This window comes from Myotis myotis, unplaced genomic scaffold, assembly GCF_014108235.1.
Source record: "Myotis myotis isolate mMyoMyo1 unplaced genomic scaffold, mMyoMyo1.p scaffold_m19_p_3, whole genome shotgun sequence".
Taxonomy (NCBI): Eukaryota; Metazoa; Chordata; class Mammalia; order Chiroptera; family Vespertilionidae; genus Myotis; species Myotis myotis.
In genome coordinates this window covers 202,554,694-202,577,930 of record NW_023416335.1, presented here as the reverse complement: position 1 = coordinate 202,577,930, position 23,237 = coordinate 202,554,694, and the positions used below count along the sequence as shown (strand labels likewise).

General features: G+C 42.6%; 1 protein-coding gene across 7 annotated transcripts in view; it reads left to right on the top strand.

The window, feature by feature from the left end:
- MTERF2 (mitochondrial transcription termination factor 2) overlaps positions 1 to 22,783 on the top strand; it is a 52,272-nt gene extending 29,489 nt beyond the window's left edge. For 4 of the 7 annotated variants that reach the window (XR_004965774.1, XR_004965770.1, XR_004965768.1 and 1 more), the window contains exons 3-8: positions 2,668 to 2,781; positions 10,732 to 10,825; positions 17,068 to 17,195; positions 18,240 to 18,310; positions 21,456 to 21,548; positions 22,301 to 22,783. The gene's annotated coding sequence lies outside the window, so the exon portion shown is untranslated. Of the gene's footprint in view, positions 1 to 2,667; positions 2,782 to 10,731; positions 10,826 to 17,067; positions 17,196 to 18,239; positions 18,379 to 20,414; positions 20,555 to 21,455; positions 21,549 to 22,300 lie in introns of all 7 variants that reach the window. The other 3 variants (XR_004965773.1, XR_004965771.1, XR_004965772.1) reach the window with 3 other exon arrangements.
- The last annotated feature ends 454 nt before the right edge of the window (positions 22,784 to 23,237 follow it).

Here is a 23,237-nt window from a genome sequence, read left to right as displayed (position 1 = left end):
TAGAGCATCATCCCGTGGCAGGGCACATACAGGACTCCACCAATGACTGCATAAATAAGTGGAACAACAAATCAATGTCTCTCTCAAAAGCAAACGACAAGTAACAGGTTATATAGATTACAACCCAAAGTAAATTATTTTGCTTTTCTATCCTCACTTTTTTACTACTCTTTGACTTACCTGGCACAATTACCTGGACTATACTTGGTTTTTGTTTTTGTGGTTTTTCTCTGCCCCAATATGTTTTCTGTGATATAATAATAACTTAAGATTTATTTGATATAAGTTTTTAATATGTATCATCTCATTTCTCCCAACAATCCAATGAGGCAAGTACCATTATCCTCCATGCTCATTTGAGGAAACTGAGGCATAGAGAAGTTAGGTAATTTACCCAAGGGCCCATAGCTAGTGAAGAGCAGACCTAGGAATCAAACAAATTTTTTTATTTATTTTTTACTCCAGGGCCTCAGTTTGTGTGTGTGTGTGTGTGTGTGTGTGTGTGTGTGTGTGTGTGTGTAGGTCAACCTGTTGTGTAGCCTAAGAGGAGGTGCTTTCCTTCTCAGAACCTTCATAACCTAGGGCCTCAGTTCTTAGCCACTGTCTTCTGAAAAAGAGAAAAGACATCCCTGATACCAAGTAGCTAGCTGGTCTGGCGCTATCAGTTGGGTCTTGGTGTTGCTGGGAACTGGCCGGGCACAGCTAGGCCTTGTGCCTCCTATTGAACAAAGAGTTTCTGAGAACATCAACATCGGGAAAGGTTGCTCCATGACCAAGATGGATCAGGACAGAAATAAGACTACTCCATCATCATGTCTGAACACAGACAAAAACGTGGACCTTACGCAAGCCTCCAGATGGAATACACAGACTGAAAATATCAAACTAATACGAGTAGCTGTTACTTCTTTACCAATTACAGCTTTACCCTCATTCTAACCTTCCCTTTTTCTACATAAGGTTTATTAAGCTATAGTCACAGAATTACCCCTGCTTCTTGACAGCGCCTGATTTTAGAGCCAAGTCCCCCAAATCACCTAACACAAACCCAAATCTTAATATAAGCCCTTGTGTAGCACCCTCTTACTAAGATGCCTCCCGGTTCCCCATACTGTGTGTTCTTCTTGGCTGCAATAAGTAACGAGCTAAACTTGTTCAGCCACAGGTGTGTTCCTGGTGACCTTTGTCTAGAGAGCATTGACAATTTGGACTGTCCTATACTGTGCATGTCTATGAAGTGGAAAGCATACTACATAGGCATTTCTTGCCAGTCAGAGAAACGGAATTGCTCTCCTAAATCCAGCCATAGGATCGTCACCCAAAAGCTGATGAGGTTCCATCCTTTGTGTAGATTCTTTATGGAGAGTTTGCTACATGCAACCTTATCAAAAAATAATGAAAAGAAACATGATGCTGGAGTAATTGGACATCATTTTGCAAGGGGAAAAAAAACTTCAACCTGTCAACCCATTCCTTGCACCACATGCAAAATAACTCAAAATGGTTCATAAACTAAATGTAAAATTATAAAGCTTTTAGAAGAAAACATAGGAGAAAATCTTTGTAATCTTGGGTGAAACAAAAAATGTCTTGGATATAATACCTAAAGCACAATCCATAAAAGAAAAAAATGTGTTAAAAACTTATGCTCTTTGGGTGACACTTAAGAAAATGAAAGGATAAGCAACAGGCTTGAAGAAAATATTTGCAAAATACACATCTGATAAATACATATTCTGTGTTTAGAATATATGAAGAACTACAAGACAAACCAATGTTTTAAAACATAATTGAACAGTATCCATAGAAGATAATGGGTGGCATAAGAAATGATGCCTAAGATCATTAGTCATTAGGGAAATGCTAATTAAAACCACAATGACGTATCACTACTTGGTTAAAATGAAAATAATTGCAAATGCTATTGAGGATGTGGAACAACAAGAATGTCCAAACATTGTTGATGGAGATGCAGAATGGTAGAAACACTTGGGAAAACAATTTGGCAGTTTCTTATAAAATTAAACATACACTTACTATATGACTCCTAGATATTTACCCAAGAGAAATGAAAACATGTTCACACAAAAACTTGGACACACATTTTATAATAGCCAAAAACTGGGGGCAATCTAAGTGCCCTTTAATTGGTGAATAGATAAGCAAATGGTGATGCATATATACAATGAAATCTACTCAAATAAGGGACCAAACAATACAAATGTATCATTCTAAGTGAAAGATGCAAACTCAAAAGTAGGTGGGAGCTGGGAGGGGTTAACTGTAAGGGGGCTTGAGGGAATTTTGGAGGGTGATGGAACTGTCCTATATCTCAAGTGTGATGTGGGATACACAATATACAGAATTCAGTCTTACTGTTTCCTGTCTATACTAATAAAAGGATAATATGCTAATTAGACCGGAGAGACCAGATGTCCATCTGGACAAAGCCATGGTGTCGGGGGCCAAGGCAGAGGCGGTTAAGGGTGATCAGGCAGGCAGGCAGATGAGTTAGGGGCAATCAGGCAGGCAGAGGCAGTTAGGGGTGATCAGGCAGGCAGGGGAGAGCAGTTAGGGGTGATCAGGCCAGCAGGGGAGAGAGTAATTATTGAAGATTCTCTCTTATTGTTTCTGTCAGTTGCTAAATTTGTTTTCCTCTTTTTTTAGCCATTGGTTTGTCTGACTCATCTCTCCCTGTGACTTGGAATTTTCTTATGTGCACACTGGAGGTGATGTTCTCTCTTCCCAATAGGGGAAGAGGAGGGACTTCAATTATGAAAGGTAAACCATTCACCAATTTTAATAAAATTTAATAAAATATTAAATAGTGCTTTAATAGATCACTATCTTGTAGTCTTAGTGAGGAACCATTTTAGAGTAGGAAATTGATTTACTAAAAGGGATCTTTTTTTGTAAGAAAGAGAAACCCACTTGAGCTGAAGTCATAAAGAAGGTGGAGCTGAGAAGATGTTTGTGTAAATATCTTATGGAAGGCAAGGGATCTGTGTGCAACCAGACCTCATGAGGAGCGACAGCCATGAACTGGTAGACTCTCTGACCAAGGGAGCTACCCTCTGCTTTTCTCACTCTCATCCCTAGCTTCTCTTTTGAGAGTTTCCTTATTCCCACTTTCATTATCTTTCCATGCCCTTAACCAGATGAGCTTCAAACAGCTTTCTTACTAGAATCATTGATGTCCAAGTCTGTATGTCTTGGGGAAAATAATCTAAGTACCCCAGTTTGAACCTGCTTTCTACCCCTGGTTCTACCCTACAGAGTGGTAGAACACTAACTATCCTGTAGTCTGATTCTGCTACACGCCCTGCTCTTCCTATGGGCTATTTGGCTTTTCCTGGTTCCTCTCAATAGTTTCCTGCCGGGGTCCAACCCCAGCGGGTCCAGGGGTCCCCAAAGGTGTGGACGGAGTCGGCGAAGAAGAGATGACATGGAGACAGCGTTAAGTTGATCAGCAGCCTAGCCAGGATCTCTAGCCAGGATCTCCAGCCAAGTTCTGGTCTGGATCTCCAGCGAAGTTCTGGTTAGGATCTCCAGCCAGGTTCTGTGTCCATGTTGTCTTGCTAGGTTCTCCAGCCAGGTTCTCCAGGTTCTCCAGCCAGGTTCTGTAGCCAAGTTCCCTCGCTAGGTTCTCCAGCCAGGTTCTGTCCAGGTTCTCCAGCCAGGTTCAGTTACCAGGTTCTAGTCAGGTTCTCTTGCCAATTTCTGTAGTCAGGTTCAGTCCAGGATCTTTTGCCATGTTCTCTCGCTAGGTTCTGTCTCTAGGTTCTGAGGCCAGTTTCTGTCCAGGAACTTTTGCCATGTTCTCTCCAGCGAAGTTCTTCTGTCTCTAGAGAACGTTCTGTGTAGGTTCTGTGCCTAGGTTCCATCTCTCCTGGTTCTGTATTCTAAGTTCTGTGTGTAGGTTCTGTCTCCTAAGTTCTGTGTTCTAAGTTCTGTGTCTTGCTGTCTTGTTACAACTGTATTTATACCAGTTGATTCAATCCTATCAATCTCTATTACAAAGGTTAGGGCGTTTCTTATCTCCATTCCAGGGAGTAAAGATTATGTAGCTTAAGCATGATTGTTCATAGTTAAAGTGATTAATTACCCACCTGGCACTTAGTTGAGGGATTTTATTCCCTCCCTAACTTCAGGGGAAAATCCCTACCTGGGGAAACAACCTTTCTCAGAGAGGAGACCTTGGTTAAAACACAGTGCCAAGAAGGTGAGCAAACATATTAAGAACAGTATGCCATATATGCCAGGTCCCTTGAAACAGCAAGCATGGACCGGCTCCCGGCAGTTTCCCTCATTACTTACAGTTACTATAGCCTTTGTTTCTTGTAGTCAGGAGAATCTAACCAAAACATTGGGCATTTGTTATACACCAGTCATATGTCTAACTCTAGAAGATAACAAGAAATCTTATCATTGGGGAGTTTACAGTCTAGATAAAGGCAAGACAGATGCACATTAAGTGTTTTTAAATCATTAAATGATATCACAAGTAAATGCCAAAATGAGTGGTCAGAAAAAGAGGACTGAATGAATGCAGGAAAGATAGATATGGATGTGGGCTGCAGAGAGTTCCTGGGACAGAGAGAGGGAAGAAGTTATCTTTTAATAAGTATTAAGTGCCTGCTTGTATAAGGACTTGAGCTGGATACGTATAAATAGGCAGAGTGGAATGACTACTATTTCCCATCACATCCAGTATAGATGTTAGACCCATGCAGAGAACTAGTAATAAACCTAAACTACTTTACCTTGGGGCAAAGTACCCAAATGGTAGCAGAAACCTTTTCAATGGTAAAGAGTTAAATGGGGATTGGCACAGGTGGGCAAGGTGGAGCTTTAAAAAAATTACAGAATAGAGCAGCCTGAAGGTGAACCTATAGGGTCCTTTATTGTCATCAACAATAGTTGATTATGTTTACCATGAGTTGGGAGACTTACTCAGTTAACTGTTTCCCATATGACACCAGAACACAATATGTTTTTCTGGGATTTGTGTGAATTACGGTAAGAGCCTCTCAGTTTGGCCTGTGTTTGGGAACAATTGACCCCCTGAGGGGTATGGTCCCTCTTGTGTAGGTGAAGAAAAAGGCTGAGAGTGTCCAGCATCCTAAATCAAGTCCTCTGTAACCAGCATAAACGGCTTATTGCTAAGTGAAACACTGATATCAAACAGTATCAAAAGACAAATGAGTTCTGGGAGGGGGAAAAGCTGTTTTAGGGACAGTACCTTTTGATACTGTCCTTTGTACTCACATTGAATGTGAAGGTAACAGCCATAAATCCTTCACCAAAGTATAAAGGAGCTAGCATTAACTTCTCCCTAGATCTAAAACTGCCAAGCTAAAATTTGTTATCAGTGACTGCTGACCTACTTTCTTCCCTTGCTTTGAGGGCCCACTGCTTTGGGTTCTACTCATTTGTTTGCCAGGAGATTAATGAGCTTTTGAGAGCCTCTGTACTAGATACTAGTCCCAAAATAGACCACTAGTCCCACTGCCCATTGCTTTTTAGGAGGACAGATTATAGGAGTGACAAAATGTGAGCAAGATGTGTTTGTCGGAGCCTTTATGCTTCTGGAAGATGTGACTGACTCAGTCGGTCTCTGGCAGGCCGCCTTATCTACGCCCCTTCCCTCCTTCCCTCAAGACTCCCGGAGCCTTGAGTAGATTGAACCTGAGTTTCAAGGTGCTGTGACTAGACAATATGATGTGGTGAATCCGAGTCCAGGTCCTGTAACCAGACTTGGGTTCTAATTAGGACTCTACTATTTTGGTCAGGTTACTTTCTGGGCTTATTTTCCCTGATCTCTAACATGTGGACTAATAATAGTCCTCATCTCCTAAGAGGATGGTGATGATCAAGTAACAAAATAGATGAAACTGCTCACCCACAGACTAAGTACTCAGCACATGGTAGCTGTTCGCAGTGTGATAGACCATGGTAGCTGTTTGCAACATCCTCTCCCTTAAAGCTGGTGAGGTCTGGGAATAAATTGGATCTGCTGGGACTGTCAGCTTCATAGGGACTGGGGAACATGGATGTCTTTCATCAAGTTGCTGATCAATGTAACAATCTGTACCCAAACGTATAAAACATATAGCACTCACCCTAGCTGGTTTGGCTTAGTGGATAGAGCATTGGCCTGCGGACTGAAGGGTCCCAGGTTTGATTCCAGTCAAGGGCACATGCCTGGGTTGTGGGCTTGATCCTCAGTAGGGGGCATGCAGGAGGCAGCCGATCCATGATTCTATCTCATCATTGATGTCTCTCTCTCTCTCTCCCCCCTCCCTTCCTCTCTGAAATCAACAAAAATATATATTTTAAAAAAAACCATAGCACTCTATTTTCTGTAACTTGCCTTGATGCTCCCATCCCCTTTGATGGCAGGGGAAAAATCACAAATTTGCCAATTATTAAGGATAACGCAGTCTCTTTGCACTAAAAAGAATCTTTTTAGAGCCACCTTAGCCTCTTTAGGGAGAAATGCTTAGTCTTTCAGGTGGTCTTCCTTACCTTTTCCCTTCAAGTGGCTATTTGTTGTACATGACCTCATGGCAACATAGAAGAGGTGGCTGCTCCATGAATGGGTTCTTGGGCTCTCCACTAGATCCTCACTGGTATTTCAGGCTCTATCTGAAACTGATTTTTAGTGCCTTCTCACTCTGATTTCTAAACATTGAGTCCCCGCACTCATGCTTCAAATACCGTAGTCAAAAGTGACTCCCTAGATTAACTCAGTTACTCATCTAGTTCTAGTTTCATGGCTTTAAATATCAAGTGTTGGTGAAGATGTGGAGAAACTGGAACCCTCAGACATTGCTGGTGGGGGTGTAAAATAGTACAACCACTTTGGAAAACAGTGTGGCAGTTTCTTAAAAAGGTAAACATAAACTTACCAAATGACCTAACAATTCCACTCCTAGGTATCTGCCCAAGGGAAATGAAAGCATACATCTACACAAAGACTTGTATATAAATATTCACAGTAGCATTACTCATAATAGCTTCACTGTAGAAACAACCGAAATGTTCATCAACTGAACAAAATATAGTACAGTCAACTCTCATTATTCACGAATTCCACATTTGCAAATTTGCTTACTTGCTAAAACTTATTTATATAACACCAGAATCAAGACAATGATTTCCTGGTCATTCTCAGACATGCACATGTACAGAGCAGCAGAAACATTGAGTCATCCAGCAAACATATTCCCAGTGGAGGTCAAACAAGGCCACACTTTGCTTTCTTATTTCAGCTTTCTTACTGTACACAAATGTCCTTTTGCAATCTAGTTAATGTCATGTCTAGTGTTCCTGACTAAGCATGAGAGGTTATGATGAACTTTATGGAGAAAACACGTGTTAGATAAGCTTCATTCAGGCATGAATTACAGCGCTGTTCGCCATGAGCTCAGTGTTAATGCATCAACAATATATATTAAATAAGGTGCCTTTAAACAGAAACACACAAAACAAGGTTATGTATTGATTAGTTGATGAAAATGACATTTTTCAGGAACCTAACTCTGTATTTTCCCTAAGGGCAATAATTAAGTATTTGCTACGTTAGTGTCTGAAGTGACTTTATAAAATGTAACAACCAGGAATAACAAGAATAGACTGTATGTCCCTTCAATGAAGTGCTGTTTAATAGTAAAGAGGAACAAACTACTGATACGTGCTACAACATACATGAACTACAAAAACATTATGTATGTATGTAGGAGAAATGAGATCCAAAGAAACATGCCACTTCATAAATATGGAATTAGATAATTTCATTATTAAGCAAAAAATACCAGAATGCATGCAAATTACTCACAAGTGGCTGCAAAACTTATAGTGGATTTTCAGTTCTATTTATCTGGAATTAAAGCTACAGTTGTTACATATCATCCTACTTTTAATAAACAGAATCAGGTTTTCAATTTGTGTTAATAGTTATGTTGGGCTTATTCTGATATTGTCTTTTTCATAATTCTTTATCAGCCTTACTCTGATGTACTGACTTTTATAATTTATCAGGCTAATTCTGATATTCTGTTTTTCATAATTCTTTATCACTTCCTCCTATGGTTGCATCTGCCAGTGCATCTAAGCACATGTAATTAGTCACATGCTTCACCATTTCTCAGTGATGTTTCTGACCTCTGAAAGAAGCCGGATGCAAAAGACTGCATATTGTATGATTTCACTTATGTGAGATTTTCAAGAACAGGGAAAGAGAAACATGTGAAACAACAGCACATGGATGCAATCAACAGATCCAAACTGTGAGAGTTCTATAGGAAAAAATGACCTGTTTTATCACAATAAATTGCAAGGGGAAAAAGAAACTGAGGGGAACCTATAGATTAAAAGACACTTAAGAGTCATATCAACCAAATAACGTTATGGGCCTTATTTGGGTCCTATTTTATTGTTTTTATTTATTTTGTATTGATTTTAGAGAGAAGAGAGAAAGATAGAGACATGTTGGTATGAGAAAGAAACATAGTATGCACCCCGACCGGGGCTCAGACCCACATTTGCCTTGACCAGGAACTGGACCTGCAATCTATGGTGTATGGGATATGCTCCAACCAACTGAGCCACACTGGCAAGGGCATTGTGGTCCCATTTGAAACAAAAACTGTTAAAAAAGTGTGCTCTGGCTGGGTGGAACATCGTTCCGTACACCAAAAGGTTGTGGGTTCAATTCCCAGTCAAGGCACAGAGGTAGGGGATTTCTCTTGCTCTCTTGCTCTCTAAAAATTAATAAAGAAAAAATATATTTTTAAAAATATTATGTTTATAATGATGATGATAAGGAATTGTTAATTTTTAAGTTATGATAGGGATATTGTGGCTGTTATTTCTAAAAAGTCCTTAATTGCCCGGCCACGGTGGCTCAGTGATTGAGCATCGACCTATGGACCAGGAGGTCACGGTTCGATTCCCGGACATGCCCGGGTTGTGGCTCGATCCCCAGTCAGGGGGGTGGGGAGTGCAGGAGGCAATCAATCAATGATTCTCTCATCATTGATGTTTCTATCTCTTCTTTCCTCTCTGAAATCAATAAAAATACATTTTTTAAAATAAAATAAAAAGTTCTTAATCATTTCACAATATATATGCACACTAAATCATCATTGCACACCCTAAACTATACAATTTTAATGGTAATTGTAGCACAATAAAGCTGGAAAAGGAGTTCTTATAATTTATTACCTGCTATAATATTTATGAATTAGGTAATACAAATAATATCTGTGATTTGTCTAAAAATAATCTGTGGTTAGGGGGACTGGATGTGCATGTTGATGATGCAAGACTCTCCATTGGTTGATAAATCGTTAAAGCTGGGTGACATGTACTTGAGGGGATTTGGTTTTCTATCTTTTCCAATTTTCTGTATGTTTGAAATTTTTTATAACCAATGTTTTTAATTTAAGAGGAACTTGAAGCCAAATTAAAGTGATTCTCACTGGCAAAGATAGGACAAGTTGAACATCAAAATGATTTATTTAACTTGATTCCAATAAAAATAACTTTTTAAAAAAATCTAGGCAAGTTGAATGTGAGGTTACAAATGAAAATATAAACAAGCATAAGTTGCCAAGAAAACAATGAGAGGAAACTAGTCCTATCAAATATGAAACACACTATGAAGTATAACTAATTAAAACAATATGCATGAATGGACCACAGATCAGTGGAACATTATGGTAAATTCAGAAGAAGACCCAAATATGTATGAGAATTTTCTGTATAATGAAGGTGCCATACCCATTTGGTGGAGTGAAAATGCTTTTTAAAAGAGTTTTCACTTGGGGTAAAAGAAGAAAAAATTCTTTACAATGGTACTAAATTAAAACATGGGTAAATTTTTTTTATAGCCTTGGATTTGGGAATGTCTTTCTAACTGTGATTCAAAATTCAGATGGCATAAAAAGAGTAATAAGTTTGGCTATATAGAAATCTAAAGCCTCTTCAAGTAAAAGAAACCATAATGAAGGACAGATAGTAAGCTGGGGAAAATATTTGCATCCCATATTACAGACAGGGGTTTAATCCCTGTACGAGACAACTCACTCTGTAAAGAGCTGCTAGAAATTAAGATGAAATAAAACAACAACACAGTGGGAAAATGGGCAAAGTACAAGAACAGAGTTTCCAAAGAAAGTGAAAAATGCCTCTTAAATGTGAGAAGATGCTGATCTTCACTCCGCATTCATTCTGAGATACAGATGTAAACTATACTGAGATACTTTCTCCTCCATCAGATTGGCAAAGATCCCGTTGTTAGCAACACCTTCTCTTGGAGAGGCTTGTGGAAATATACACTGCTTTGCCTTGTACTGATGGAATACCAAATGAGTAACTCTTCCAAAAGGCAACTTGGCAATATCCAACACAATTACAAGCCCTTTTACCCTTTGACTCAGCAACCCCACTTTTGGGAATTTAGCCTAATGATCCACTTGCAAATGGATGAAATGTTGAATGTATGTTATTCATGACAGCATTGAAGTGATTTAACAAACTATGGTCCACCCACACAGTGGAATACTATGCCCTTGTTTAAACAAACAAAAATGAGCAAATTCTATAAACTCATTTGGAAAGATCTCTAAGATATATTGTTGGGATTTTTTTTTTGTTTTATTAGACTTAATGTTGACTTTAGAGTTACAGAGTTTGTCAGTTACATATGATTTAAACTTTCTTTAGGGTTCTTGACTGTTCTGGTGCAGTGCATCAAATCTGCTGTTGCAAGGTGAATCGCATAAGGAAAGAAAAAAATTAGAAAAACACTGAATTACAGGTAAGGTAAAAACAAAAACAAGAAAAGCAACTAGCCAGAAATGATGAAGCTCTCACAAACTGAAGTCAGGCGATAGCACCGCCTGTTCCCTGAAGGAGTTTTTATATCATCCATATACTTGGGTTTCTTTCTATTGTTAACAGCACATTCTGTTATTCACAGAAGCATAAACTTAGTAAGATTTTCTGCATTTTTTCTAAGAGGCAAAACTGGATGTTGCCAGTCATTGACTCAGAATTAAATCTTTCTTGCTCATTCAGCATAAGTCCATAGGTATGCTCTTCCATTCTCAAACATGACTCAGATTCTTTGCTTCTTAGCTAATGGCTGGTGTAGTTCAGCAGTTAGAGCATTGGCCCACACACCAGAGGATCAAGAGTTCGATTCCTGGTCAAGGGCACATACCTGGGTTGCAGGTTCGAACCCAGCGCCCAGTCAGGCACGTGCAGGAGGCTACCAATCGATGTGTGTTTCTCACACTGATGTTTCTCTGTCTCTCTCCCACTCCCTCCCTCCTTTTCACTCTCTCTCTGAAAAGCAATGGAAAAATATCCTCGGGTGAGGATTAACAGCAAGAACAAAAAACTGGACATATGCACAAAATTTTAATATTTATGTCATCTTAGTCATAGGGTTTCAAGTTCTTTTTATTTCCTTTGTAACTTATAAAATGTCTACAAAGATGTTAAGTACTTTTCTAATCAATCGCAAGGAAATCAACAATGTAGAATTCACCTGTTGGGAGCATAGGTTAATATTCGGTCCCTGAGCTAAGAAAAGACTAGGCTTGAGTTTTGCCTCTTTTACTTTATGCCTGTGTGACCTGGGGCAAGTTATTACCTCACTGCCTATCCGTTTCCTCACCTGTAATGGTCAAGGACCCTCAGCCTAAGGCAGTGGTCGGCAAACCGCGGCTCATGAGCCACATGTGGCTCTTTGGCCTCTTGAGTGTGGCTCTTCCACAAAATACCACGTGCGGGCGTGCACGTACAGTGCGATTGAAACTTCGTCCCAGGCACAGAAGTCGGTTTTTGGAAGGGAGATAGACGAAACAAGACGAGTGTGGATGGGAGAGTTGGAAGGGGTCAACCTCAGCGAACGTACCTCAGTCAGATTGAGGACCTTTTTAGCAAAGGCCAGCTTAGGAGTACCCTAATTAAGTTAATACCAATGTACCTACCTATATAGTTTAAGTTTACAAAATTTGGCTCTCAAAAGAAATTTCAATCATTGTACTGTTGATATTTGGCTCTGTTGACCAATGAGTTTGCCGACCACTGGCCTAAGGGGATGGTGAGGATTGAAGTGGGAGAGTACAGGTAGTATCCACTGCTGAATGCTTCGGCTATTATTATTATTTTTAGGGAAAATACCACTTTCTCTTGGCAGTGTAGTGAGCTTCTACTGAAAATATGTGTGTTAAATCAGGTTGTAGTTAATATTTAAATACTAAAATTGAGCTTTGCTTAAAATTTAAAATAATATAGTGAATCACCAACAGGTGGCAGCATATCACAGTTTCTTCACAACATTGGACTGGCTAGAGTCCTTGCTGGACAGCTTGTTAGAGTCTGTTTCCAAAGGAAGGAAGAAACTTTAGAGTTTATCTAATTTGCCTCCTTCCATTTACATATATGGAAACCTGAAGACGAAGTGAAAACAAAGAGCACAATCTTTTCATTTGCCAGGAAAGGGCGGGGCTGAGGAGAGCCATCTCCGCGTGTATGGTGTATGTCACACTGAATTTGGGTTGTTTCCACAGGACCCCTTTTCGCTGGTCAAGTCAACTTAGACTCTGTGGCAGAAAACATTTTCTAGTTCTCAAATGGGAATCTCAGTTTTTGGAATAAAGAATATATTTCTTATTCATGCAAAGTAAATGGTTGATGAACCTCAGAAGATGGAGATTCCCCTTCCTCACCTTTTTTTTACTATTTTCCAATTGACAGAGGCACTGCCCTTCGTTATATCACTGGGTCCTCACAGTCAGGGGCAATGCTATCATTCCCACTCTACAGACTAGGAACAGAGGCTCAGGGAAGAAAATGCCCTTATGAGCAGGGGAATGTGACTTCAGAATGTCACTTGTCCATTGTTTTGTTCATTCACTGCAAACAAGTGTTTATTTTGTGTGCCAGTCTATGCTAGCTGCTGGGAACACATCAGACAATGGGGAATATACCTCCCTAAGGTGTTGCTTGGTGTGTGTCCCTATAGGGCTACAGTGTCTGAACTGCACAACACCAAATTCCTGCCTCTTTTCACCATGCAGGCATCTGCACAGTGCCCTGCACACACAGTGGGTCCCCAACAAATATCTATTACATTGAGTGGCCTGAGCATATCCCCAAAGGCCTTGAGGCCACTGGATTGCAATAGTTGGCAACATTAGTCAGATGTCACAGGCTCGGAACTGTTTTATTAAATATCTCAGGATATGTTGACATATTTATACTCTCTCCTGCCCCAGAAAGCACTTAGGAGCTGCAGGATGTTCACATATCCAATGAAGTCTTTGTGTGCCGGGAGCCGGTCCATCCTTGCTGTTTCAAGGGACCTGGCATATATGGCATATTGTTCTTAATATGTTTGCTCACCTTCTTGGCACTATGTGTTTTAACCAAGGTCTCCTCTCTGAGAAAGGTTGTTTCCCCAGGTAGGGATTTTCCCCTGAAGTTAGGGAGGGAATAAAACCTCTTAACTAAGTGCCAGGTGGGTAATTAATCACTTTAACTATGAACAATCATGCTTAAGCTACATAATCTTTACTCCCTGGAATGGAGATAAGAAACGCCCTAACCTTTGGAATAGAGATTGATAGGATTGGAATCAACTGGTATAAATACAGATGTAAGAACACAGAACTTAGAAGACAGAACTTAGAACACAGAACTTAGGACACAGAACTTAGAAGACAGAACTTAGAAGACAGAACTTAGAAGACAGAACTAAGAAGACAGAACCTACACTCAGAACCTAGAGACAGAACCTACACAGAACCTAGAGACAGAAGAACTTTGCTGGAGAGAACATGGCAAAAGATCCTGTACTGAACCTGACTACAGAAATTGGCAAGAGAACCTGACTAGAACCTGGTGACTGAACCTGGCTGGAGAACCTGGACAGAACCTGGCTAGAGAACCTAGCGAGGGAACATGGCTACAGAACCTGGCTGGAGAACCTGGAGAACCTAGCAAGAGAACATGGACACAGAACCTGGCTGGAGATCCTAACCAGAACTTCGCTGGAGTTCCAGACCAGAACTTGGCTGGAGATCCTGGCTAGAGATCCTCGCTAGGCTGCTGATCAACTGAACGCTATCTCCGTGTCATTCCTTCTTCGCCAACTCCGTCCACCCCTGGACCTGCTGGGGTTGGACCCCGGCATTTGTGTTTTGATCTGTAGCCCCCAGGCCTCCTTCGGAATGCCCAGGGAAAGCGGGCCCCGCAGGGCCCCGGCCGCACTGCTAGATGGCAGTAGCAGCCCACGCTGTTCTTGGGTTGGGTCAGCCTCACATTTAGAGGGTAAGGAGCCTTTAGGGGTAGCTGGTCTATCCCTTCCCCAAAGGGAAAGACCCCTGCCAAGGCCAGGCAGCTTAGTTGGCCAAACAATCTAAATGGACAGAATTATATATGGGTTGCTGACTTTGGTGATTTAATAGTTGCAGGAAATTTTCCTTATGGATTCATTGAAAAACTATTTTAAATGTTTGGCGTAAAGATTTTTTTTTTTTCCAAAAAAACCCCCCAAAAAACAGCAGTACAAAAGAAAGGGAACGAGTTAAAAGTAAATCTGCCTCCTACCCCAACCCCTTATGCCCTCCCCTAGGTCTCCTCCCCAGAAGCCCCACTGCTACCAACTTTTCACTAACTATCCAGAGATAAATGTAATTAAGCATACACACAGAGTTGGGTATTATAAACGCACCCCAGTCATGTGTGTGGTCAGATGGATATAACGTGTGATTGCAGTGTAAAGTAATATGAACAAAAGTGGGAAAGCCGTGGACCTCAGGAAAATGTCTCCTTCACCCTCCCAACCTCCCCTAAAAAAAAAAAAAAAAAAAAAAAAAAAAGCCATGAAGTGGTTTCCAAACTCTGGAGTGGCTTTATTTTTACCACTTCTCTGTTGATTTAACAGATTAAAACTCTGCCAGCGGCACCTAGAGTGTCGATCTGGGTAAATCCTGCCTTCTGAAGCTCTCACTGCTGTAATTAAATTACTGTAAATACAATTAGAAGGCCCCTCTAGGTGGTCTGTGTGACACCAGCCCCCAAGAAATTGTCTTAAGATATTTGAACCAAAAGTAAAGAGCAAAGTGGCGGAATCCCCTTAATCTTTGGGGGCCGATCCTTTGAGGATTTCTGGCCATGAAATAACAGGCCGTCGGTTTTAGCACAAGCGGCACTTTCAGGAGATACTTTTTCTCAACTATCACTGGCCTTCAAGGTGAGGGTGGGGGCTCTGGCCTCTGCTGCCTGCCCCCTTCTTCAGCCCCCACAGTGATTTGTGAATTCTGCGTCCCACCTGGAAGAGGGGGATCTGGGAAGTTGGTACTTTGCATCCAACACCTTTGGCATAGTGTTGGGAGCTGTTGCTATGTGGTCCACGTGTGTTGCTCAACAAGCTTAAACTTTGCATAGCCCGTGCTAAACTAATTTGCGTCAATTTGTCTACATCATGCCAACAATCGTTGTGAGAGTCTTGAATAGAACATACAAGGCTGCTGATAAAGGCCCTCGGAGCAGATGCCGCCAGCCATTCTGCGGGGCCTCGCCATCCTAGTTCTTCACCATGGTTTCTTCATATCCTAGTGACAATGTTAGTTTTTCCACCCTGGGGTTGAAACTTTTTTTCTCTTAAACAATGGGCAGCCCTATACAACTGGCACTCCAACCTCCAGCAGACTTTTTTTTTAAAGACACGGCTGTAGCTAAATTCTAGTCCCCGGGTTTCCTAATCACTTTTTTTTTTTTTTTTTTTTTTTTTGCACGTTTCAGAGAAAGCAAGTAGAATTAAGATTTTTGGGGATAGTTTGTGCAACTGTGACCAGTGCTATTCTACTTATCTGTCATTGTGTTGAACTAAAATTTTAAACCCAAAAAAATGATCAATTTTTATGGAAAGATATATTTTTGGCAAATAAAAAAATAACATTTAAGACTAAAGGCAGTAGGAGCCATGCAAGATAACCATTTGTGCTATATGAAATGTGGGACATAATCTCACATTTAGAAGAAGCTTCCATTTTTTTTCAAAGCCAGATCTAGAAATGCATAGATCCGGTCAGTTTGAGGAATGCCCCAGAGATCCTAGGGGAGCTCACTTAATCTCCCACTTAGTCCATGATTTGGTTTTGTCATTTTGCAATGCTTCTCCCCACATCAACCCAAGAGTGATCTAAAAAGTACCCTGAGAAAATGGATAAATATCCAAATGTTTGAGTTAAGTGACAATATGTTTGGGGAGGAAGAACTGATAATGGTTTATTCAACAAGTGGTTACTGAGTGCTGACTATGTGCCAGGCCCCCTTCCAGGTGCAAGGGCACAGTTCTTGCTATTGTGGCACCTCCGAAACAGACACTAAATGACAGGCCAGCAGATACCGTGACAGGCAATGGGAAGGCCAGGCGATGGGAGGTGCTAAGAAGGAAAATTAAGGGGAGAATGTAGTCAAAGAGCCTCTTTAGATGCAAAGAAAAGAGAAGATGTCAGTGAGGAAAGGACATTTGAACAGAAACTCAGAGGAGGGAGGAAACAAGACTTGAAAACGTTAGTGGTCCAGGCAGAGGGAACAGCGGGAGCCAAAGCCTCTGAGATAGAAATGGCTTTGGATGTTCATCAGTGCAGCTAAAGAGCGGGGCTCTAGGGGGACAAGGAGATAGGAGATGGAGTCCCCAAGCAAGGAGAATAAACAGGAAGGGCAAATGCTGCATTATCGTGGGTATCTCCACTATTCAGTGTCCCAGCGAAGAGCGGTGGGCTGGCTGATGGGTCAGCGTGAGGATTTGGAGCTGATTGAAGCCAACAGACATTATGATGAGCTCAAAATCGCTAGTAATCATTATGGACTGCATGTGCCCCCCCAAATTCACATGTTGAAATTCTAGCCCCCAATGTGATATTAGCAGGTGGGTCCTTTGGGAGGTAATTAGGTGAGGAGGGTAGAGCCCTCTTGAAAGGGCTTAGCACCCTTATAAAAGGGACCCCAGGGAGCTTGCTTGTGCCTCTACCATTCAAGGACACAAGGAGAAAACAGCCATCTGCAACTCAGAAGAAGACCCTTACCAGAAGCCCACCATGCTGGCACCCTGAGCGCAGACTTCCAGCCTCCAGAACGGTGAGAAGTTCCTGTTGCTGCTGAAAATGGTAGGCATCTCGACTTTCTGAAAAGCAAAAACAAGGTCAGGCAACCTGCAGCTTAGTGGGGTTTATAGGTTACCAAGCCTGTAATGGGCAGAGACATTTGCCCTAGTCGGGGAGGTCAGAGGCTGCTGGAGCTTGCATCTGAAAAATGAGCAGGAGGTAAGAGAAGTGCATTCCAGGCTGGGGGAACGGAGCCACCTAGTCTATGGTATTTTGTTACAGCAGCCCAAACAGACTAAGACAGTAATGTTTAAAATTTGAAAATTAGAGCAACAGTGAGATATAACTTTTCTACCAAACAGTGAGATATAACTTTTCTGGCAAAAATTAGAAAGCTGAATAATGTCAAGTGTTGGCAGAGACACGGGCAGTGGAGCCCTCATGTATAGCGGGTGTGACGGTGGATGGGTGCAGCTGTTCTAAAAAACACACCTGAAATTACGCAGCAAATCACATATCTGAGATATCTGATAACCTAGCAGTGACAAGGATTCATATATTCCATGGAAATTCTATTTTGAAAAAAAGACCTAGGAATTTAAAAATAGGACTTTGTAATAACTGCTTACCAACCAGGGCCTCGGGGACACCATGTCTGGGTCCATGTCACATCATCACTGTATATGTTCTTTTCACCAGGAGCACAGCCTTCAGTCCCTACCTTCCCACAGCAAGGCTGACGGCCACCCCTCCTTCCCTGCGTCCCTCAGAAGTCAGCCCACCTCCCCAGCATGTACAGGGCAAGGGGACAAATGGAAAACTAACACCACACCTAAATATTTAAAACTTATACATCAAACAGTTAAATAGGCTCTATCTTTCTATCTTGACAAGCATACCTTCTTGACAACCTGGAAGGCAGCCTCTGAACCTAGCATTCTTGGATTCCCTGGAACATAGAGGAGCCAGCTCCCAGCTGGAGCCTGTCCACTGCCCTTCCCACCAGCCCGCACCGGAGGAGACCTACATGCACGTGTGAGGACACCCAACCTGCATGCCAAGCTCCAAACATACTCCCAACCCTCATTTTTTTTTTTTTTTTTTTAGAAAGACCTAAAGAAGAGGCCTGCACAGGCCCTTAGGTGAACATGAAACATTCCAAGGTCCAGCGTACCCGGGTGAGCATGTCTCCTTGACCCTGTGACTCTGTCCCAGGAGGTATGACAGCCATGTGAGGCCTTCTGAGGTGAGGGGACAGGGCATAGGCGCCCCCGCCTGGGTAAAAAGGGGGTACTTTGGGAAGCTAGGTGAAGCCAGGCTGCGGTGGGGCCCTGGAGACCATGTATGGGAAGAAGGTAGACTTGATTTCCTAAACAGTAGGGAACCTTGATGGCTTCAAAGCAGAGCTTTATGGTAATAAAACTAGACATGATGGAAGTAGGACCATTTTGAGACAAAGGTCAAACTGCCCCAAATACTCTTATCACTTACTAGCTATGGAGCCTTGGGCGATTCCACTTAATCTCTCTGGGCCACAATCTCCCATCTGTGAACCGGTGGATTGAAAAAGACAGACAATCTCAATAGCCCCTTCTGTGACAACATCAGTTTTTCTTGTCTGTAAAGTAATTGGATTGGACCAGACCAGGGATTTTCAATACGGGCTCCAGTGAGGGGCCTTGCCTTCCATCCCCCACACCAGACCAGCTAAATCAGGGTCTCATGTTTTAAATTTCCTCCAGGTGATCCTAACTGCAGCCAGGGTTGAGACTCCCTGTGACACCTTTCAGGATTCCTCTCCCACCGCCACCTGAATTTTTCCATCTGTGAAAAGAGCACTTCGGGCAATATAGTCAGTCTCCTGGATTCTCTTATTTCTGGGACTGCAGACCTCCCTGAGACTCAAAATTCAAACAAGCAGGGCTTTGTCAGAGAAGGACAGGACTCCGAGGGTCATGGGGTCACCTGCATTTGTGCGGAGTGGCCAACGGGAGCTGGGGTTTGAAGCCTGGGCAGACAGGTGCTGCTCCCGAAAACCAGGCCCCACAAGGGGCGGCCAAGGTTGGGACTTGGCACAGAGAGGCCACTTCTCAAGCAGCGTGAATGTTCTGGCATTTCCGGGCATCTCCTCGGCCCCGCTGGGCACCTGCGGCCCCGGGCTTCTTGGCAGGTGAGGAGGAGCGAGGAGAATAGGGCTTTTCTCGAGCTGTTCCCCAGAACAACATCTCTTGACATCTCAGCCTGTGAAAGCCTTGCTGGGGAGGCAGGAAAGGGAGTTTGTGTTCAAGTGCCACTTTCCAGCCCCACGTCCGGAGCTTAGCATGTTCTGGGCACCGTGAATGAGACCGGCTGACGCTTTGTATCAAATGTAAAGTGGCCTCTTTTCACACGGCTGGCACTGGAAGCTGAGGGCCACTCGGGTAGGATCCAGAGCTCTCCGGGAGCTTGGCAGGGCCGAGCATAGGCCCTGAATTGCAGCTCTGTGGGCAGCAGGGACAATGCCGCCTGCACTGAGTTGTCGCCATAGAGCGAGATTCTCAAGCCTGGAAGGGATGAAGATCCGTTAGGGATCAGCAGGCTGCCTTTGCCACCTGCCACTCCGTCCTGGAGCCAGGTCTCAAGTGCAAAGACGATGGATTCCTCATTCCTCTAGGACGTGAGATTGGATACCAAAGGATCAGAATGTCCAGGACAATCCCACGGTTTACAGGAACAGCAGGAGAGATTACTGAGACAAGGACTGTCCTTGAAAACCTGACATTCAAATCAAAGTAATAGGGATCGCTTTTTTTGATGTATGAAGCAGAAATTTTATTTCCAAGCTCTTCAAAGATTATTACACATATAAAGTATCCTTTTAAAAGTGTCCCAAATTAAATCACAGGTCTGTCATTAAGACATTTGTGGCAGGAAGAATTCTTTTAGGTTGTAATATTTTCACATTTTTAAAAACCATTTGCAGTGTTATATAGGTCACATCTTTTAATTTAAAAGATATAAAATAATGTAGTATTTTTAAAAATTACAACCACAAAACTATAAAGTAGAGGAATTTAAGAAGGTAACGATCAAATCCTCTTCACATACCAGATGGGGCAGTCTAATACACAACAGAGCATTCATGTTTCCAAACAAGTTTGCTAAGAAACAGCTCCCATGTTTAGTGTTAAAAATAAAACAATCTTTTCATTTATAGAAACAAAGACATTATTTGATTAGTAAAGCCTGTTCTCCATTTTTGTACTTGCTTGTCTTTTTATTTTTGTTTTTTATTGATTTTAGAGAAGAAGAGAGAGGGGGAGAGAAACATCAATTTGTTGTTTCAATCATTTATGCATTCATTGATTGACTCTTATATGTGCCCTGACCAGAGATAGAACTCACAACTTTAGTGTATTAGGATGATGCTCTCACCATCTGAGGTACTCAGCCAGGGCTGTACTTGCTTGTCTTCATTTAGAAATTCATGAAAAAAGAACAAATTTTGTTGTAGTATAAAAATCTTAGGAACAACAAATGACCAATATTCACTTTTTTTAAGCCTCACCCAAGGATATGTTTATTGATTTTAGAGAGAGAGGAAAGGGAGAGGAGAGGGCGAGAGAGAGAGAAGGGGGGCGGGGGAGAAATATTGATTGGTGGCTTGCCACCTGGCTGGGGCACTAATATTCACTTTTTAAAAATGTAAATGTTTTTCTTCTTAAAATGTAAACATCCAATAAAGAAAATATGCATGATATTCCAGGTATAGAAACACCAATAATCACTTATGAAAGAGATGTGTTTTACTAGACTTGGTGATGAGGTTGTTGACTATCTTAAGCATTTCACCAAAAACATCCTGGTCATTACTATGTAAAAGTTTACCCATTTACCAATTTTTCTCATTTGAATTGACTCATCTATTTCTGTAGAATTTTGGCTATAGGACCAGGCCATCGGAAAGGTCTGAAATACCTAAAAATCATTTGGCTACAGAGTGTTTTCTTGAGTCGTGGAGATAGTCATTTGTCACTCTGCTTGGGAAGTAGTCCTCAGCGAACTTCCCCACAGTCTTCAGAGCAAAGCCCAAGACCTGGGCTCCGGGCGGGGGCTGGAACTTGGACCAGCAGGGCACCCCTGCAGGCATTCTGTATGTGATACTGTTGCAACTCTGCAGCTGCCCGAGACCTGATCCTCTCCACACCCCCTCCAGTTTGTTGGCTATTTGGATATCCTCTTTTGTGAAGGGCTTATGAAAATCTCTTGCCTATTTTTATAAAAGATATGTATCTTAATTTTTCTAATTTTACAAAAATATATGTTCCTGTGACTCTTTGCTAGAATTTTGTGGTGAGCAAAATGCTGACAGCCAATGCGGGAGTCTCTCACAGGACCTTAAAGGGTCCCAGAAGCTTAATCTTCATTGAATTCAAGGTAAGCTCACCTCTGTCAGGTATCAACTACATCCCCACCTCCTCCAGGAAGCCCTCTCTGAATGCTCTTACTGAACCCATGGTCACCCTCTCTCATTTCACTGGACACATGGTATTGCATTTGTGGGTTTACTTCTCTGTGTCCTCTTGCCAGCTCCCTGAAGTCAAGGGCCTTTGCCTCCCCAAAGCATATCATTGGCGAGTGTATTTATTAAGTTAGGTCTGTACTGTGGCCTGGGAATTCATTGAAAATTCATTTGTACTATGAACAAAGCCCTGGCCTAATTACAAGCTACTATTACTATTACAAACATTAATCGGAACTGATTTTTGCCTTCAAGGACCTTTCAGTGGACACAAGGTACACATAAAAATATACTTTAAAATAGTTTATTAGAAACTATTTTCTGTTATGTATCCAATCTGAGTTGCTTTTTCAAAAAACGACTTTAAGATAATTGTAGTTTCACATGTAGTTGTTAGAAATAAAACGTCTTACATAACTATAATCTAATATCACGCTCAGGAAATTTATATTGATACAATTCACTGAACTTCTACAGATCTCACTCGAATGTATTTAGTTCCGGGCAATTTCATCGTCTGGGCAGAGCCCTGAGAGGAGATTCCTGCTCACACCCGCCCACCTCATAGGCCCCGCCTTCTTGCCCAAGTCCCGCCCTCTCACTCCGGCCCCGCCCTCTCACCCAGAGTCCCGCCCTCTTACTCCGGCCCCGCCTATGTTCCTTCCAGTTCTCAGCCACCCGGACGCTCCTCACTAGGCCACGCCCACCAACGGTGGCGGATTTGTGGAAAGCAGAGACCGGGTCCTAAGGAAGCCTGCAAGCTCCGTCATCCAAGGGCGGACAACAGCTGTCCTCCTGCCCCTGCTGTCCTTCGGGTCCTTTTGCAAGAGAACCGCCCGTGCGACTGGCTGTCGCCTTTCATTGGCCGGGATGGGTAACTCCACTCTGCAGGATTGAACTCTGGGAGCTGAGACCTCCAGCTCTTCCCAGACTACACGCACCCAGCCAGGGCCTTCCGCAGCCCCAGGGTGGCCGAGGGGGCCTGAACCGGGGCGCGGATGGCGGGAGAGTCCGCCCGGGGCAGCCTGGCCGATCCGCCTGGCTTTGGCTTGAGCATGGGCATCGCCGTGTGATCCTGCCGCCGGCGCCCAAGCTCGCGCCCAAGCTCTCACCCTTGGACCGCTGCAGAGGGGCGGGGCCTGCGGCGAGTGGGCGGGATTTGTGGGTGGGGTGGGGCCTTGTGATGGGCGGGTGGGGCTCACGTGGGGTGGGCCTGGAGGTGTACAGGGACAGGGCGTGTGTGCCCCAGGAAAATGTAAAGCAAAACTTTGATAAAGTTTCTGCGCCCTGGTCCTGAGAATTCCGTGGTGAGCAAAATGCTGACAGCCAGTGCGGGAGACAGACAGTAAACACATATTCCCAAATATATAATCATGTAATTACAAGCTGTGAGAGTGTTGTGGAAGGAAAATACAAGGGACTCTGTGAGCCTCCCGGGTACACATCCCTCCGGAAGCTTCCTAGTCAGATATAGACCGAATCCTGGCACCGCCACTTACCAGTCTGTGCAAGATGGGTGGTCAAGCTGGGTCATGAACTCTTGGGTCAAAAATAGGCTTGACCCAGCCTTGTGAAAACTGGCCCTTCAGGACTTCCAAAGGGCA